Here is a 19,616-nt window from a genome sequence, read left to right on the forward strand (position 1 = left end):
AAAGATGCTCTTGAATACAAGATAAGGCTAGTTTTACTAGGTTTGACCTGATTACTTATGTTAAGTGGTAAGGGTATTAATTCTGCATACAGGCCCTTTTCAGTTTTTTACAAATCAAGAAAGAAAATCATCATAAATCGATATGGCTTTTGATTTAATTGGACAATTAAAAACACCATGTGATTAACTTCTGTATGGAAATATTCATAAGTAGTTTCATATTTGACTTATAAAAGGTTTGTTATTTACTACACCAAGGCTAGAGAACTAAGCCCAAGATACTCTTTCCACCATAGCTCTAAATTTGGGAGATTTTTTTTTTCTTCTCAAAGTGCTGCGAATGTTTTAAAGTTCTTTACCTGTCAGGAAGTGACCTTCCTTAACACCTATAAGGCTGGGAAGCTGCAAACCACATATTAGGCAGTTTTCCTGGGAGAGTCTAGTATTCATTGGCTCCATAAGAAAATCAAATTTGTTTCTCAAAAGCAGTTTGTTATGTCTGATTAAGTAATCATTGTTCTCAAATATAGCAGTCAATTTTACAATTATTTTATTCTATTATATCTTGGTAAAAAGGAAAGCATTCTTACTGAGCCTATGCAGATAACTATAGTGCCATAAAAAACCAGAAGCAGCATAGAGTTTCTGAACTAGGTGATCAGTAAGAATCAGGGATCATTTTAAATATTTCATTTCAGTTACGAAAGCAGAGTTAACTCATTCGTTCTGGGTTTTAAATAGTTTAGAACTCCCCTCATTAGTTCATTTGGTCTTCTGTAATTAATTCTTATTCTGTTGGATCTTGGGTTAGTATTTTTATGAAGACATCTGCTTCTTCAGTAAAAAGAGTTGGGGAGATCTTGACTTAGTCACCTGCTACCGTCTAACAGTGGTCTAAGCAATGTCGAGTCAAAGTGTATACCCAACATCCTAATCTTTGAAGGACCAATAGTTGGAAGTACCTAGTGTAGATTTTACCCACAAGTTTTGGAGACTATCTTTTATGGAAAGAGACTGATCATTTTTGTGTGTTTTAAAGACAGTGAATGCTGTTTCTATTTTTTTAAGGATGAACTTTTATAGGACAAAAATCTTGAAATATTACATATAATGATTCCTGAACTATACATATCAAGAGTATACCAAGAATAACAAGTAAAGTCTGGAATAGAATCTGCACATGTGTATTTTTATAAACTCCGTAGGAAAGTCGAATGTTCACCACTGTGTGAGAACCACTGGCTTAGAAGATGCTAGATTCAACGTAAAAAATTAAGACTGTGGCCTAAGAACACTTTAAGTAAACTGAAACTCTGACTCATAACATTTTCGTTTTGTTGACTAATATTAGATAAAGCACTACTTAAACTCTGACAAATATAGAAAAAAAAAAAACTATTTCATAAGAGTATTTTCAGTTTTCCTGAGGATGATACATATTATTGAAAGCAAGGACTTTAAACAGTACCCAAAGACTTCCCATAAAGCATATAATTTCTGAAATATTTACATTGATAACATTTAACAAATAGTAATTTAACCCAAGGAAGTCTAAGTATCTCTTCTGATTTGATAGTTCTTGTCATGCAACTCATCAAAGAAACCAAACTGGATACTTCTGTCATCTCCTTTTAAGAGGTAAAAGAACAAATTGTTGTGATTTTCTAGAGACCCTCTGGAAAAGCATTGATAATTTTAGGTATAAAAATATCCTGCACATTTAATTTCTTTCTTTTTTTTTTTTTTTTTTTTTTGAGACAAAGTCTCACTCTGTCACCCAGGCTGGAGTGCAGTGGTACGATCTCGGCTCACTGCAACCTCCACCTCCCATGTTCAAGCGATTCTCATGCCTCAGCCTCCCTAGTAGCTGGGATTACAGGCACCTGCCACCAGGCCTGGCTAATTTTTGTATTTTTAGTAGGAACGGGGTTTCACCATGTTGGCCAGGCTGGTCTCAAACTCCTCGTCTCGGGTGATCTACCCGCCTCGGCCTCCCAAAGGGCTGGGATTACAGGCATGAGCCAACGTACCTGGCCTGTTTTTCTATATTTGGAATCTGATTTGGGGAAGGCAAAAGTTTTTTTGAAAAATGTTTTTAGGAGAGATTTGGAGACTTGATTAAGATAGAACTGTGAGTACTTGGAAAAAAGTACCTGGTAAAGTATTTAATTAAAGAGACAGTACCCCCACCCCCTACCCCCCAACATACATACATCTTGGAGCATAACAGGATTAGAAAGAAACTTAGCTCTTTGAGAAGTGAGAACTTTTGTTTTCTGTCTTTTGTTTCCCCTGAAATAATTGAGGATATAATTGAGTTAACATAATGCACAGAAAATTATTCTGATTAAAAGCAAAATTTTACAATCTAGGCAGATTACACAAAATAACTTTCACATTGTAGGAACAGGTATTAATTGATAAACCAAGGAAGAAACCTCATCAGGATTGACCATACAGCTAAAGTTTTAATAACTTTCATAGCTTCTTCTTTATCTTTTTAGCTATTTTTGTATCATCTATCTAGCTACACATGCACAGTATATACACATATATATGTTTTATGTTTGTTGAACATGTGCTTTTTAGAATCATAGGAAATAAAGAAGTGAAATATAAAATAAAATTTACTTAATACATTTTCAAAAGTAGTATACTATAGTTCCCCTAATTTCCAAACATATTTTATTATATATATATATATATATATTATTCTCTTAACTTTAAAGCCCTTTAGAAAATGAAATTCTGCCAAAATCTTTCAGTATTCATTTTCATCTATTCTACCAATAATAATTAACTAATGCCACCCTTTAATATCTGTAATTAAGTGCCTAATAATTCTTTTAAAAATTCAAATATTATAGTTTTCATTATTTGCTTTATCTTTTGTGAATCTCATGTTTATTCCATAGTTTTCTTGTTTTTTTGTTTTTTTTTTTTTTTAGTTCTACATAACTCATTATCACCAAACACGTATATTTATTGAGTGCCTGTTTGGTGCAGGACATCATAAATTGTTAGTTATATAATATTATTAGCTCATTTTCTTTTTCCAGTGTGAGAAACTGCAGTCCTTAACCCACTTTAATAAATGTGAGTTTTGTTTACGAAGTCTTTGTTTCTCTTATATATCTTATGCCTTTTACTCTGAATAATGTTTTTTCTATAGGTATGTGGCACTTTATGTTATCAGTATCTATAAACACAAAAAAGGCAATTAAAATGAATCTTTATTTCAAAAAGGGATTTTTTTTCTATATTATGCTGAGGAATTGCTTCACTAGTAATTTTTATAAAAATTGGATTTTGGAATTTCCAGGATAACATCAGTTACATGAAAAGGAAAATACCTGTGCCCATTTTTCTCATTTCATTCTTTTCTGCCGAGACATTCTTTTGCTTGCCAAAACACTCTTTGACTTAGTAATATCTGAAAATATTTGCAGCCTAATTACTTAGGCCTATATAATGTTTCTCAGTTATTATTACTCATTAATTTCTCTTGGGGAAGACATGACAATGAGTAACGCTCAGAAAATAAAAGTGGTGTTGTAAAAAAATCAAAGGTCTCAAATAAACATAATAAAATTGAAATGTTTCCACTCTTCCTGTATTTTTTTTTCTTTTTCTTCTTATCATTCATTTATCTGACAGCAACTCTCTGTTTCTATAGATATTCTGCTACTTGAAAATGGAGACAGTGAGGTGTTCAATTTGTATTCCAGTCAAGACTTAGTGGGAGCTCAATAAATGTCTGTGGAATGGTTTCAATAAAACAGTGAATCTCAAAATTATACATGGCAGAGGTAGAGAGTCTGACCTCTACATGTAGAAGCTGTAAATTTCTTTGGACTCTCAGGTTTATATTTAAAAATTAAGCCTTTTTTACATTCACATACATTTATATACATATATATATACACTTATATGTATTCACACTCATAATTTTTAGTAGTTTTGTGATTTTATCAGTTAATATGAAGGGGCAGAGGTAATCTTAGATTTTGTAGATACAAATGCTTACAAAATTATTGTTTGTTCATTAAGAAAATGAGTATAAAACTGTGTACATAGGCCGGGAGTGGTGATTCACACCTGTAATCCCAACACTTTGGGAGGCCTAGGTGGGTGGATCACGAGGTCAGGAGATTGAGACCATCCTGGGCAACATAGTGAAACCCTGTCTCTACTGAAAATAGGACAATTAGCTGGGAGACCTGGCGCGTGCCTGTAATCCCAGCTACTCAGGAGGCTGAGGCAGGAGAATCACTTGAACTAGGGAGTCGGAGGTTGCAGTGAGCTGAGATTGTGCCACTACACTCCAGCCTGACAACAGAGAGAAACTCTATCTCAAACAAATAAGCAAGCAAAGACCCCCAAAACTGTGTATATAAAAATGAGTGTATAAGTAAACATTTATTTACAAAGAGAAATCACAATACCACAAGCATCACAAAATCTAAACAACTCTTTATAAATTAAATGGATAACACACTTCTATACCACTTTCTTTTGTCTTCAGACTCATTGCCACTTCAAATAATATGAATTATACAATGTCATTTTTGATAAAAAATAATTTAGCCTTCCTATCATAATTGATTTTTTTGCTATTACTGATATTAGAAAAACTTTTTTTCTGCATCACAACTCATTATTTATAATGTGTAAATTTTTGATCTATTTTAAAATTGGAGAAAAGCTCTGTCAACTTTATTTCATGTATCAGCTACAAGATTTGGAAGAATTCCTAGAGACCAGCTTCTGGCTGTATACATTTCAAATCTCTATTACCCACATACTTCCAATGACAGGTGCTACAGGACAAGATAATGTATCTTGTGATACAAGCTCTTTCACCTTCCTGTCCTGACACTGGGAAAATCAGCACAGGAGTTGTAACCCTGGAATGCATTTTTTTCACCAAAATGGTAATATCTTAACTCTATATGCAAATTATTCAGCTAAAACCAAAGCATCTCTCCAACTCAACTCACCCATGGCTGAATCTGAAAAGGGCCTTGTTCCATTCCAATCCACCTGACATGAAAGAAAGCTGATGAAGAGGGAATAAGAATGGAAATGGGTCTCTGCTTTAAATGACTATGAATAAATCTCTTATTTTTGTATATTAACAAAAAGAAAGGAGCTTGTGCAAAGATTGCAAAGGTACCTTCCAAGGCTTGGGATGAGCTATGCAAGAGAACTTTCCTAATTCCAAGGTTTATAGATTCATGGTTAAACTCAGCTTTAGTTTCAGGCGCTATTCTTTTTTTTTTTTTTTTTTTTTTTCAACTTTTATTTTAGATTCGGGGTACATATACAGGTTTGTTACATGGGTATATTTCATCCAGGTAGTGAGCGTAATATCCAAAAGGTAGTTTTTCAGCCCTTGCTGCCCTCCTTCCCTTCCTCATCTAGTAGTCCCCAGTGTTTATTGTTGCCATCTTTGTATACACAAGTACCCAATATGTAGTTCCCACTTACAAGTGAGAACATCTGGTATTTGGTTTCTGTTCCTGTGTTAATTATCTTAAGATCATGTAATCCAGCTGCATTCATGTTGCTGCGAAGGACATGGTTTTGCTCTTTTTATGGCTGTGTAGTATTCCGTGGTGTATATGGACCACATTCTCTTTATGCAGTCCACCATTGACAGGCACCTAGGTTGAATCCATGTCTTTGTTATTGTGAATAATGCTGATATAGACATAGAAATGCATGCATCTTTTTGGTAGAGCAATTTATATTACTTTCGGTATATATACCCAGTAATGGGATAGCTGAGTCAAATGATAGTTCTAAGTTATTTAAAAAAGCTCCCAAACTGCTTTCCAGAGTGGCTCAACTAATTTACGTGACCACCAGCAATGTATAAAATATTCTGTTTTCTCTGCACTCTTGCTACCATCTGCTGTTGCTTGATTTTTTAAGTAATAGCCATTCTGACTGGTGTGAGATATCTTATTGTGGTTTTGATTTGCATTTCTTTCATGATTAACGGTGTTGAGCATTTTTCATGTTTATTGGCCATCTGCATGTCTTCTTTTTACAAATGTCTTTTCATGTCTTTTGCCCACTTTTCAATTAGGTTATTTGTTTTTTGCTTGTTGAATTGTTTAAATTACCTATAGATCATGTCTATTAGACCTTTGTCAGATGTATAATTTGTGAATATTTTCTTCCATTCTGTGGGTTATCTGTTTACTCCATTGATAGTTTATTTTGCTGTGCAGAAGTTCTTTAGTTTAACTGGGTCTGGTTTGTCAATTTTTGTCTTTGTTGCAATTGCTTTTGAGGACTTAGCCATAAATTATTTCCCAAGGTCAATGTCCAGAATGAGGTTTCCTAGGTTTTCTTCTAGGAATTTTATAGTTTTAGGTTTTACATTGAAGTTTTCAGTCCATCTTGAGTTAGTTTTTGCATATGGTGAAAGGTAGTACTAGTTTTATTCTTCTGCATATGGCTAGCCAACTGTTCCAGCACCATTAATGAAACGGAATTATTACCCCCATTGCTTATATTTGTTGACTTTGTCAAAGATCAAACGACTGTAGGTGTGTAGCTCTATTTCTGGGTTCTCTATTCTGTTCCATTGGTCTATGTCTGTTATATACCAGTACCATGCTGCTTTGGTTATTGCAGCCTTATAGTATCGTTTGAAATTGGATAATGAGATGCCTCCAGCTTTATCCTTTTTGCTTAGGATTGCTTTGGTTATTGGGGCTCTTTTTGGTATCACATGTACTTTAGAATTTTTTTTCTAATTCTATGAGAAATGGCATTTGTAGTTTGATCAAAATAGTATTGAATCTGTATATTACTGAGGGAAATGTGGCCATTTTAGTGATATTAATTCTTATAATCCATGAGCAGAAGATATTTTCCATTTATTTGTAATATCTATGATGACTTTCAGCAGAGACACTGTTCTTCTAAGTAGTTTACTTGTATTAGCTCAATTAATAACCATATTAAATGCTATAATATTATACTAATGAATGTTTCCACTTTATACATGAAGAAAATTGAGGCACACAGATGTTAAGAAACTTGCCCAAGTTCATGAAGTTAATGATTGGCTAAGATAAGCATATGAACCGAGGTTCTCTGGCTTTAGATACTGTATTGTTAGCTATTTGTTCATTACTATGCTTGTTTTGATATTATACATTGAATTCGCTTTTAAAAGTCTTCCTAAAATTGAGTCTATAGGAATATATGCACTGTTTATCTTGTGCAGTTAACAGGTATTCCCAGCACACTACTATACACATCTAGATGGGTCTAAATCACATTTTAAGAAGCATAGAACAAGCATATGGTATTTTTTGTTTTATATTCCTCAAAAATGAAAAAATCAGGGACTATGTGCCTTCTTAATTAGTACACCTGTACAAAGAACCAAGAAACCTGTTGATATCTAATACTATTGAATATAATGACAAGATATCACCATTCCACTCTTATAAAATAACACTTTTTAATTTAATCGTATCATCAGACTACCAATATCAATCAAGCATGATGCTCCGAGGCAGGCGTATCACTTGTAATTATGCAAAAAAGGGTGTATCTGGTAATTCGCTTATTTTCAAACATAATCTTGCTGCATTAATATTCTTAAAAATCACAGGTATGTCTTAGATCTTTCAAATCTGAAGTATAACAAATCTAAGAAGACACAATTTAAAATCTGAGGTTATTTATTTTATTAATTATGTCACCATCAGAGTTCTTGGTAATTGCAATCGGCAATAGGACCCTGTATAAAAGTAATCACTAATAGCATTATCACTGTTAATGCTGGTGAAACATCTGCTGTGTATCAGATAACATGTATGCTTTATTTCTATTGATTTATTAAAAAAACATGTAGATATTATCATATTCTTTTTATAGTTAAGTTAAAGCTAGAAGTTAATTTAACTGAAGCTATGCAACTAGTAAAAAAGGCACCGTCAGGACTTAAGACAACAAAGCTCAGATGGTTTTTACTAAAGCCCATTTCAACAGAAGACAGAAATTTGTGGAAAGCATCTTTTGTGATCAATATATTAGTTTCTTAGGACTGCCATAAAAAATTGCCACAAACGTGGTAGCTTAAAACAACAGAAATTGCTTGTCTGATAATTCTGAAGGCTAAAAGTCCAAAATCAAAGTGTCAGGAGGGCCATGCTCCCTCTGAAGGCTCCAGGAAAGAATCTTTCCTTGCCTCTTCTTTGCTTTTGGTGGTTGCCATCAATCCTTGGTGTTTGTTTGTTAGCTTGTAGCTGCATTACTCCAATCTCTCCTTCTGTTGTAACCTGGCCTTCTTCTCTGTATGTGTGTCTGTGTATCTCTAAATCTCTCTCTCCTTATTAGCACACCAGTCATTGGATTTAAAGCTCACGTTAATCTGGTATAACTTCATCTTAATTGGTTACATTTGCAAAACTCCTTTTTTCCAAATAAGGTCACATTCACGGGTATCAGGGCTGAAGACTTGCACATATCATTTTTGGTACATAATACATCTTGTTGAGACAGTCTTCAATCTGTAGAGTTCAAGTGTACTTGCATCTCCATCTTAACATCAATACATTTATACCTCCTCTATTACTTATCTCAGATATCCCTTTGTTTTTAGTCTTTTCTTGTTTTTCAGCTAGGAATATACTTTGCACTTGTCTTTATAACTCATAAAGTATGTTGTTCCACTTCTAACATAAAATAAACAATTTCTTTTTGTTATATTCATTCAGTTACATGCTTTATTTCACTTAAAGCACTGTTACTTATTAAATATAGAAAATGATCATTTCTTATATGTCCTTGTTATCTGCAATGTCTAGCACAGAAGTAAACATAATATGCGTTCAACCATTATTTGCTGAATGGATTAGTTTATTTACTTGATAGCAGAATAGACTTTTCATTTTTGCTTTAGGTATTTCTGGATTTGTTGTATACTACATAGCACATTTTTAATTTAATTCTCTTTGAAGTTCAACAGGTGATTCCTTTAGATTTGAGAATTAGATTCTCCTGATGTCCAAAAGCTGTAAGTTACTGAGATATCTCACAATGGAAAGAAGGGAAATCTTCAAATTATTTAAATGCGGATAGCAAATGTTAGGACTATTTGTCAGAATCTGCTAATTTTCAAAATCAGAAATAATAAATCACTGAAGAAGGGAAAAAATACTTCCTCCAAAAATAATTTATTTGGTGAAATGCTATTCAATTCAATTATATGTGATTTAATTTAACACAGCACATTTTTAGTGAAATATAATTATGCACAAAAAGGTTCAGGCATTTCCAAGATTTGTAAAGCATCCTATCTTTTCTAAGAAAATAAAATTTAAATTAGTGTTTAAATATTAGGAAATATTCAAGATATTCTTTGCATAAAATAACATACTTAACTCATGCAATATTCCCAAAAAGACAGCCTGATTACATTTATTGTGAACATTAAAATTTAGAGTTTAACCTCAAAAAAGCTGGGAAAAAAGGAAAAAAATAGCGTTTAATAATAATGATACTTTTATAATACAATTATTCACTATAAAAGCAAATATTTTTAATGTCTTTGTCATGTCCCAATAACTGTTCTAAAAATTTTACATGAAATATCTTATTTATTCATCACAACACCTATATATTAGCAAAATACTATTATCTCCATTTTGTAGATGAGGAGACTGAGACACAGAGAGGTTAAGTATCACACAGGATGCATACAGCAACTGGTCCAAGATTAAAGTAATTATTTCATGGCAAACCAGCCAGTAATTGTGAGGCTGGAATTTCAACTTGGGTCTGTGTGACGTTCAAAGTCCATGTTTTTTGCCTTCCTTATGCTGTGCCAGGTGTGTTGAAGAAAATAAAGCCATGTGCATACAAAACTATTGTATAAGGCCAAATGTGATATGAATTGCAAGTATTACAAATTGCTATTAGAATTCAGTGGTGGGCTCAGCTGATGAGGGAAGCTTAAATGTTGGAGTTCACCTAACTGGATCTCAAAGAATGAGTCAGATTTAGCAATAACACATATCTTACATAATTTCTATAGGTGCATTCATGTGTTTTAGAAAATTTCTTAGTTTTTTGGTGTGGATCCTCCAACTAAAAATGAACGCTGAATAGGAAATGAAGACCAAGAGAGAAATAAAGGCACATATACCTCAAAGTATGCAAGAAAAGCATTGAATACAATTATAATTTCCTTGAAAGGGAAGATGAAGACTAGCATTTGCAATGGGGAGACTAGAGAAGTGAAACATATTTACACACTTCCTTCACATTTTCTAATTTTCATAAGCAAATAGTTCTTTGGGAGGAGGGAACAAAGATCTCTACCAATGTTATGAGTAAATAGAGAGACTCCCCTAATCTAAGACAGTCATCTGAAATGTGCTCCAGGCAAAGGTGTGCCTAAGCCAGAGAGAGAACCAGGACAGAACCTTGTGCAGCTCACAGTGAAGGCTACTGTGAGGAAATTCATCACAACACTTGTGTATTAGCAAGCTTAGAAATGATCGTTGTGGGATTTGATTCCACAAGGCATAGCATACCATAAGGTTTAGTTTAAGTCCTTACAGACTTCAGATTTACTGTTGATCAGTGTTGTTTTCTGTTACTTAACTCTTTTGAACCGCTGGATAGAATACTTGCCTGTGGAGGGCCAGGCCATCCAGGAATATATACTATCTGTTGAATGGCTACTAATGGCTAAGAGCTTTACATGTATTATATCTATTTCTCCATAAGTATTTCAGAGACAAATTCAGGTTAAGATAAATTAAATAACTTGTTTAATGTCCAACAGCTGATAAAAGATAGGAGCGGGATTGAAACACAGATCTGTCAATTCCAAAGTTCGTTTACTTGTACAAAGCTGACTCCAGTGAAACATTTTTTTCTCAAGTGTCGAACAAGGGCACAGGACAACCAAAATGCTGTTTCTTTCTTCACCTTGACTACTGCAGCGTAACTAGACTGCAAGCCCCAGGCATCTTAGACATAGGAGTTACATAAACCATAAACCATATTTAATCATGATAAATATAGGCAATATATTTCTTCAGTATTATCTTGTCTGTTCAGTGTTTATTAGCTATTCTTTGATCTAACAATTATAATCTGGGAAGCTGGAAACCTTAATATTAGTGCATGGCTAAGTCATTTTCAGCATACAGTCATAGTGTGCAGTTCAGGATCTAGTCTTGAAATTAAAAAAATTCATGTGTCAATGTGAAATTTTATACTGACCAACCTTGAAATAAATAAAAGTGTTGAATTATTGAAAGACTCTAAAATTCAGAAAAGGTAATTCATAGTGAAGTCTAAAGCCCAAATCTTTAACGTTTTACAGATTTGTTTCGTCTTAATGAGTATTATAAAAGGAAGCACTGGCAGAAAAAGTTCATTTTTCCCATTTCAGGAGGCTAGTCTGTAATAGTCAACAATGGATTTAAGATGAGAGAATACTGGCTTATTTTAAGTGTACAAGTGTATAATTAATATATAGGAACAAATCTGGAGTCAAATTATTTCATAATAATATCCAATAAGTTCTCATAATACTAGCATTATTATTTATAAACTAATTTTATGTTTAATTTCAACTTAACTATTACGATATCTTTTAATATTTTATTTTGTATAAAATATGTTTTCAAACCCTTTGGGATATGGCAAATTGTGATTATGCAAAATATTTTGTTTATTTAAAGAAAAATGAAATTATGGTCCTATAATTACTAAATATCAGTACATTCCCCTTAGCCAGAATGGATAATTTTAACTAATATGCTTCTTTGTATTTGAGTGCTAATAATATAATAATTTTCTATCTGAGATAATATTAGTAGCTAATAACCATTATTAATATACTATCTTAAGAATACTACAATAATTAGGTGTTTCTTCATAAAAGCCTATCTTTCAAAAGCAAGTTGACACCACTTTGGGAGAGTAAAATTTTCTGAAGTAGAAATGAACAAAAACAGTTTAAGAAATGTCTGTTCTTATATTCCTTATGCAAAATGTTAAAGCTAATGTGTTAAAAAGCACTTCAATTTTATATTTAAGAACAAAAGCAAAACAATTAATATATGTAGAATCAATACCATATAGGTAAATGAACATTTATGTTTCCTTGGATCAAGTAACATGTAGTTTGCATGGAGTTGATAAATTATTGTTAAACATTGGCTGAGTTACTTTATGATTAGGTTATGATGAGAGATTAAGATTTATCTTCAGGCTAGTTTCTTTTCAGTCCCTCATACTTCTAAAGGAAATAAAATTAGATTAAAGACATTTCATAGTAAGACACCTGTGACAATGCTTTATGAATTTGAAAGGCAGTATTTTTAAAACTTTTTGTTAACATCTGGATCCCTTGTGGATTTGTTTTTATTGTCTATTGTTTTTCTGTTGTTTCAGTCACATGGTCCTGACTTTCGGCATGGCTAGTTATGTTTGATTAAATGCTGGTAGTGAATACAAAACACTGCAGAAACTCCAAATAATGCCATCTTTCTCTGGAGATGGTTTACCTTTTCCACTAGTCAAAGAGAGTGATCTCTTAATCCATCATGGATTTTACTGAGTAGAGGCTGATTGTAATCATGGTAAGGCTCAGTCTGGTTTTGGTCCATTTTTTCCTTGCAAAATTTTCAATTGAGAGTCTAGGGAGTTTTCTTGAAATTTAACCCTATCTTGCTCATTTGCTAAAAAATATGATTTTTTTTTCTAGAGGCTTTCCACTTAATTTTTTAGTCTCCTACTCTAACAGAAACTGGCCAGCTACTTGAGGATCCCTGAAGTCCAAAAGCTTTTCTGGTACTTCTATGTCTTGTTCTTTTTATCAGTATAACTACCAAATTCTTAGACTTCTGTCTTTGCTTGGAATTGCTGCATAACACATTGACACAAACTTATTATCTTAACATCCACTTATTAGGTTATATTTCTGTAGGTCAGAGATCTTGGTGTATGACTGGGTTCTCTGGTCGTGATTTCACAAGGCTGAAATCAAAGAGTCAGCTGGGCTTTGTGCTCATTTGGAGATTTGACTAAGGAAGAATCCGTTTTCAAGCTCATTCAGCTTGTTGGCTGTTTATTTAGTTCTAGTTCCTTGCAGTCACAGACCGGCGGTCTTCATCTTTTTGTTGTATTTTGTCCAGGGGTTATTCTCAGCTGTTAGAAGGTACTACTGTTCCCTGCTTGTGTCCCCCTTCATCTGTAAACCCAGCCTCAGAGAATCTGCCTCATGTCAAATCCCTCTCACACCTGGAGTCTCTTCACTAGGAATAGTCCAGTTTCTTTTAAGGGCCCGCCTGATTAGATTAGGCTTGTCAAAAATAATCTCACTTTCTTAAAATCTTGAAACCTGTGCAATATAACATAACTTAATCATAGGGATGACATCCATCATCTACAAAGTGACTTCTACACTCAAGAGGAGAAAATTATACAAGGGCATGGGTCAGAGGGAGTCATCTTAGAATCTCCCAACTGTGGTTGGCAAATGCCATGCTATAGAGCTAAACTTAGCTTTTCAAGTTTCTTCATTCTCTGGAGTCTTAGCTCTTCCAATGCGCATTGTTTAAACAACTCTCTGAGCTTTCAGTTATCTAGTTTTTGTTGTTGTTGTTGTTGTTTTGAGATGGAATCTCGCTCTGTCTCTCAGACTGGAGTGCAAAGGCACGACCTCGGCTCACTGCAACCTCTGCCTCCCAGGTTCAAGCCATTCTCCTGCCTCAGCCTTTCAAACAGCTGGGACTACAAGCATGCCCCACCATACCTGGCTAATTTTTGTATTTTTAGCAGAGACGGGGTTTTGCCATGTTGGCCATGTTGTTCTTGAACTCCTGATCTCAAGTGATCTGCCCACCTCGGCCTCCCAAAATGCTGGGATTATAGGCGTGAGCCACTGTGCCAGTTTGTTATCTAGTTTTTCTAGGTGGGGCATTCATCTGTTGCAAGTTGCTCCATTCCACTCGAATGCATCTTTACTAAGATTTAAAAATTCTTGAGTTACAAATTTCTGAGTATAGTGAACTGGGATTTAATTCCATCTACAATCTCACAGTCCTCTGAAGAAAAAGTGATATTACAAACACATCTCTGATTATGTGACTTGGTAATTTGCTCTATAAAACTCATCAGAATGTTAGCTTTGTTAGATATGACTCATATAGTTTAAATATTTTTAAATGAATATTTGTAAATCTAAATACATTTCTATAAAATGATGTTGAGATTTTGAGACTCTGGGATTTCAAAAAAATATTTTTCAATAAATTAAAATTGAAGCTTCTATCAATAATAGAAATATTTATAATTATATTTTAAGATCACACAGCTATTTTTTTTTTAAAACCTGAATATACACTGTGCTATGGTTTGGATGTTTTCACTCCAAACTTCATGTTGAAATTTTATTCTCAATGTTGGAGCTGAGACCTAATGGGAGGTGTTGGGTCATGGGAGCGAGTAGATCATTCATAAATATCTGAATGCCCTCCCTCAGTGGTGAATGAGTTCTCACTCCATTAGTTTCCATGAGAGCTGGTTGTTCAAAAGAGCCTGGATTCTACCCTCTCTCTCTCTCTGTCCCTTGCTGCCTTTCTCACCATGTGATCTCCACATACATCAGCTCCCCTCCCCACCACCGTCCTCATCAATGGAAATAGCTGAGGCCCTTACCAGATGAAGATACTTAATCTTGAACATTCCAGCAACCAGAATCATGAGCCAAATAAATAATTTTTATTTATAAATTACCCAGCTTCACGTATCCCTTTATAGTAATACAAAATAGGCTAAGACACATGGGAAAAATAAATTTCCTTTAAATGGAAATCTCTGCAGTATCAATGAGAAGCCATCCTTACTTTAGTATGATAGAATTTAATGATGAGAAAAATGTTCATGCGTAGAGATTTTGTTTTAAATTTATTCAAGAAACAAGTATACACACTGTGTGTTAGAACTTCTGATTCCATCTTATTTTTAGTCAAATTCAAATAGGTATGTAAACAGCTACATGTAATAAAATTTCTGATGTTTAAATCCCGGAGCTGTTCTCATTATCTCTTTTGTCTTCTCTCTAGTTCTGTACTACCTTACACTGCTTTGGAGACTGCCTTTCTCTAAAATGAATGCACAAAAATATATCTGGGTAGATAACAAGCAAATAAATAATAATAAATTCCCTTTCAATGCTATCTGATCAATTCAGATTTTTCCTTTCCCTATTTTCCAATCTCTAATTATGTTTATTATGTAGGTAATATTAGTGTCTTATAAAAGGTCTTTTCCTATTCCACTTCTTTGTTCCTTTCTCTACCTATTTATTTTATGATTCTGCCTCATGAAATTCTGACAAATAATTTTTTAAAAGGATGGGCAGTGGAAAGGAACTCAATAAGGAAAAAGGACATTCTCTTTCTCTTTATTTAATTAGGTAAAATGACTGGGAAAATTTATAAGTTAAAATTTTCACCCTTTTAACACATTTACCCTGGTCAATATTCATAGATACGTTCAAAGGCAAATCCAATATTTAAACAGGACTTGCAGATGGTCCTTTTGTTGACAATCTGTTACAGGCTAACCCCCTTTCTTTTCGTTCTTTTACTGGGGGCAAGAGAGGAGGAGGGCTTGGCAAGTGCCGCATAACCGATCTTGAAAAATTCCAGAAACACTGCCAAGCGGAGGCTTATTGGATTCATCAAAGTTCCACCTCTCAAACTATAAGCTGGGGAGGGGGACTTACTATTTATTTCCCTTACTTTCCACATGTCTGTGAATAGTAGCTTCAGAAAGGAATTTCGTCTGTTTACTTTATAACAATATTAATAGCTGTTTACCACAAGAAGATGTTCTTTGCTCAAACCAAAGCAAATATGTAACCAATTTTAAGTCCCCTGTTAGCACCCCTTTCCCTTGTGAGGGTTTGATTTTGACCACTGAGATATGGGAAGAAACCCTCACTTATTCATGATAGGTGAACTTGGAACTCTCCTTATTTCTCACAATGACTTTGATTTCTTAAGAAACTGAGTGTGGGGATGTGGGAATGTGTGTGTCAATGGGCAGGTAAAAATTGTTTTCTGTTTCAACACTTAATAAAGGGATATTTTAGCTTCCTTAACGTAGGTCTGTGTTTGTTTACTTCTATGGCTAGTATATCCACTTTATAAATAGGTATCTTCTTCAACTTTGTCCTGCTGACTTCATTTCATTGTCATCTTCTTAATGGTTCTTTGACTTTCTAATTCAGAGAACCCTGATTAACCTTTGCTCTTTTGTATCATCATTCTAAATTCATACCAGTTCTGTTTTGTTTAATGCCAGGATTATTTCAAAATTTTACCGCTCTGTCACCCAGGCTGGAGTGCAGTGGCGAAATCTCGTCCCACGGTAATCTCTGCTTCCCAGGCTCAAGCAGTTTTCCACCCTAGGTCCTGAGTAGCTGGGATTACAGGCACATGCCACCATGCCCAGCTAATTTTTTTATCTTTTGTGAAGACAGGATGTCCTCATATTGCCCAGGCTGGTCTTGAACTCCTGTATGCAAGCAATCCAACTGCCTTGGTCTCCCAAAGTACTAGGATTTGATTTCTGGACCCATGTGTCCAAAGAATTCCAGTGTTTGAATGATAAAGCTCCATCTAATAAAAAACTCCATCCATCTATATTGCAGTTATCTTCACTACCCAAATATCAACCACCCCTCTCTCTTCATACTACTCTAGTCCATATGTCTTCTATTTTCTTTCTTCTTTTTCTCTCAGGTTCATTACGTGTTTCTATTTGGCCTTTTTTTTTTTTTTTTTTTTGAGACGGAGTTTTTCTCTTGTTACCCAGGCTGGAGTGCAATGGCGCAATCTCGGTTCACTGCAATCTCCGCCTCCTGGGTTCAAGTGATTCTTCTGCCTCAGTCTCCTGAGTAGCTGGGATTACAGGCATGCGCTACCACTCCCGGCTAATTTTGTATTGTTAGTACAGACGGAGTTTCTCCATGTTGGTCAGGCTGGTCTCGAACTCCTGACCTCGAGTGATCTGCGCGCCTTGGCCTCCCAAAGTTTTGGGATTATAGCATGAGCCACTGCGCCCAGCCCTTGGCCTCTTTTATATGTTGCTACTTGGCAAGTTCTTTTCTTCCTCCCTATTCTCACATCATTTCTTTTGTTGTGTAGTATCAAATTCTTCAGCACAGAAGAACTACATTACAGAGGGCAGATAGTCTAGCAGGGAGGATAGGATGGATGAGATTTTGATATGTGTAAGGTGTTAGCAGTATTTGTATATTATTAATCTTAGGCTTCATAACAATATCAATAATTAGAGGAAGAGAAATTTGCAGTTGCTCTCAATACTAATATTATTAATAATAATGTTTATAATAATAAAAATTTTCTTCAGTTATATTTTCTTCCAAAAGTCTCTCTGATCTTAGTGAATCTTTTGAGAAGCTAACTCTCATTTCTCATTTCAGAGCAATATACTGTTGTTTAGGTAAATAAATTAATTGCTATCAAAGTATAAATTGTAGAATGATGACTATACTTATATTAAGTTTTTCCTAGTTAATCTAGGAATAATTAAATAAATTCTAGGAAACATTGATAAACTCTAAATGGAAGAATTTTTTATTCATGAGCATTAAAATTAATCTAAAGTTAATGTTCATTGGATTTTAAATGAAAGAAAATTGTATAATAACACTTACAGGCCTCTAAGTACTCTGACAAATTCTCTAAATTGCTAGCCCAGACCTAAAAACATTTAGCTTACACTTAAGTTTCCAGTTTCTCCAAATACCTGATATAAACGTCTGCAGCAGCTTTTCTGTTACAAACTTTAAAAGTCTGTGACTATTAAGCAACTTGTATATGAAAAATAAAAATATACCAATATTAATAGCATTTTATTCCTTAAAATGAATCCTTAACACAGTGTTTCAGTCCAGAAAACTAGCATTTTGATATAGAAAGTGTTATGAAACTGCAAGCATTTTCTTGTGTTGGCCAGTATAGGTCCTAGCTAGTTTGCAATCATCTCCCACTGCAAATGTCTCATGGGGAAATGGCATTCAGTATTCATACATTCCTTCCTCTCCATCCTACCCTGAGGCTACTTCACCATCTTTAGCCACAGGCTCTTTCCCCCATGACAGTTGATCTACTCTCAACCAGTAATACTTCCTGTTGGTCTGCACAATGAATTGTCATCGTTTTTTCAGGGGCCTCTCTTCTTCCATATCAGCAAGCTAGAATATATGATTATTTTCCACTTTTGCTCTGCCTTTTCTAGGCAAACATTTTCTGAAACAAGGCAAGTTGGCCTGGTAAAGTCCGAGAGTGCTGCTGAAGTGACTGCAAAATAAACACTTCCTGTGGAGCACAGATTTCCATGCATTTTTTTTTTCTTTACTTTTCACTATGAGTTTATTTAGTGGGTACTATTTTACCCTTACTTCAAAATGAAGAAAATTAATACTTAAAGGATGATATTTTTGATCAAATGTAATTCATCAATAAGTAAAGAGACTGGGAAACTTCAGTGTAATTATAATCCTGCCCCATATTACAAGATGAACTCATATATTAATATGATTCATGAACTTGACCTAACCACTTAACTTTTTAATTTTCCAGTTACTGATTTTTTTAAAGTAAAGATAACTATCTTTTTTTCTCACTTCACACAGGATCAAACTGACTCCAAAATATAATGTGTAAACATCTATCAAATGTAAAATATTTGCACACGTAGTCATTTAGACATCTGTGTCTCTTCGCTACTATCCCACGGTTGCAGTTTATCCACAGAATTTACTATTTATCTTTCTGTCTTAAAGAGAGAGAAAAATAGTTTCTCGCACATATGAAAGCAAGAAAAGTCTTGCATTTTGAATTTGAAGTCATCATAGCAAATAATTTCTAGAACCTTTAAAAGTATCAAGAAATATCTTTCAGCTTCCTTTTGACGCCTTCCCATTCTCTTTAAAGTACAAATGATTTTATACCACAAATCAGACACAGGTACTTTCATTTGAAACAAACTGAATTATTTTACTGAATAATTGCTAGTCTTCCATTGGACTTAGGACTAGAGATACAATTATCAGTGAATCATATTTACCATCTAATTTTAAAAGCATATACATATATACACACATAATTAGAAATTAATAAAATACATCTTAAAATTCAGTGCTGTGTTAATCAAGCAGGCATTCATTCAGTCTGGAGTGGATAGTATAAAATTTGGAGAGAAAGGAGAGAGGAAAGCGAAGGTAAAGGGATCGATATTGAGAGGGGGAATGCAGAATATTTAATAAAAGAAATGTCTTATGACTTAAAGCAACATTGCAAAAAATTGGGTGAATGAACTAGTGAATAAATGATCTATGCATTAAATTAAATGATTAGAAATTTTACTGTACACTTATAGAGAACAGAGGGATTTTAGGCAGTTGAAAAGTGAGACACTTTACAAAATTCAGGGATTCAAAAGTCTCAAGCCATGAGAAGATGACTTCCTTATTTTTAGAGGGCTCTTTGAAGAAAGACTTCAAAGTACACATTCTTCAGAACATT

This window comes from Trachypithecus francoisi, unplaced genomic scaffold, assembly GCF_009764315.1.
Source record: "Trachypithecus francoisi isolate TF-2019V2 unplaced genomic scaffold, Tfra_2.0 Lachesis_group1, whole genome shotgun sequence".
NCBI classification, from domain to species: Eukaryota; Metazoa; Chordata; class Mammalia; order Primates; family Cercopithecidae; genus Trachypithecus; species Trachypithecus francoisi.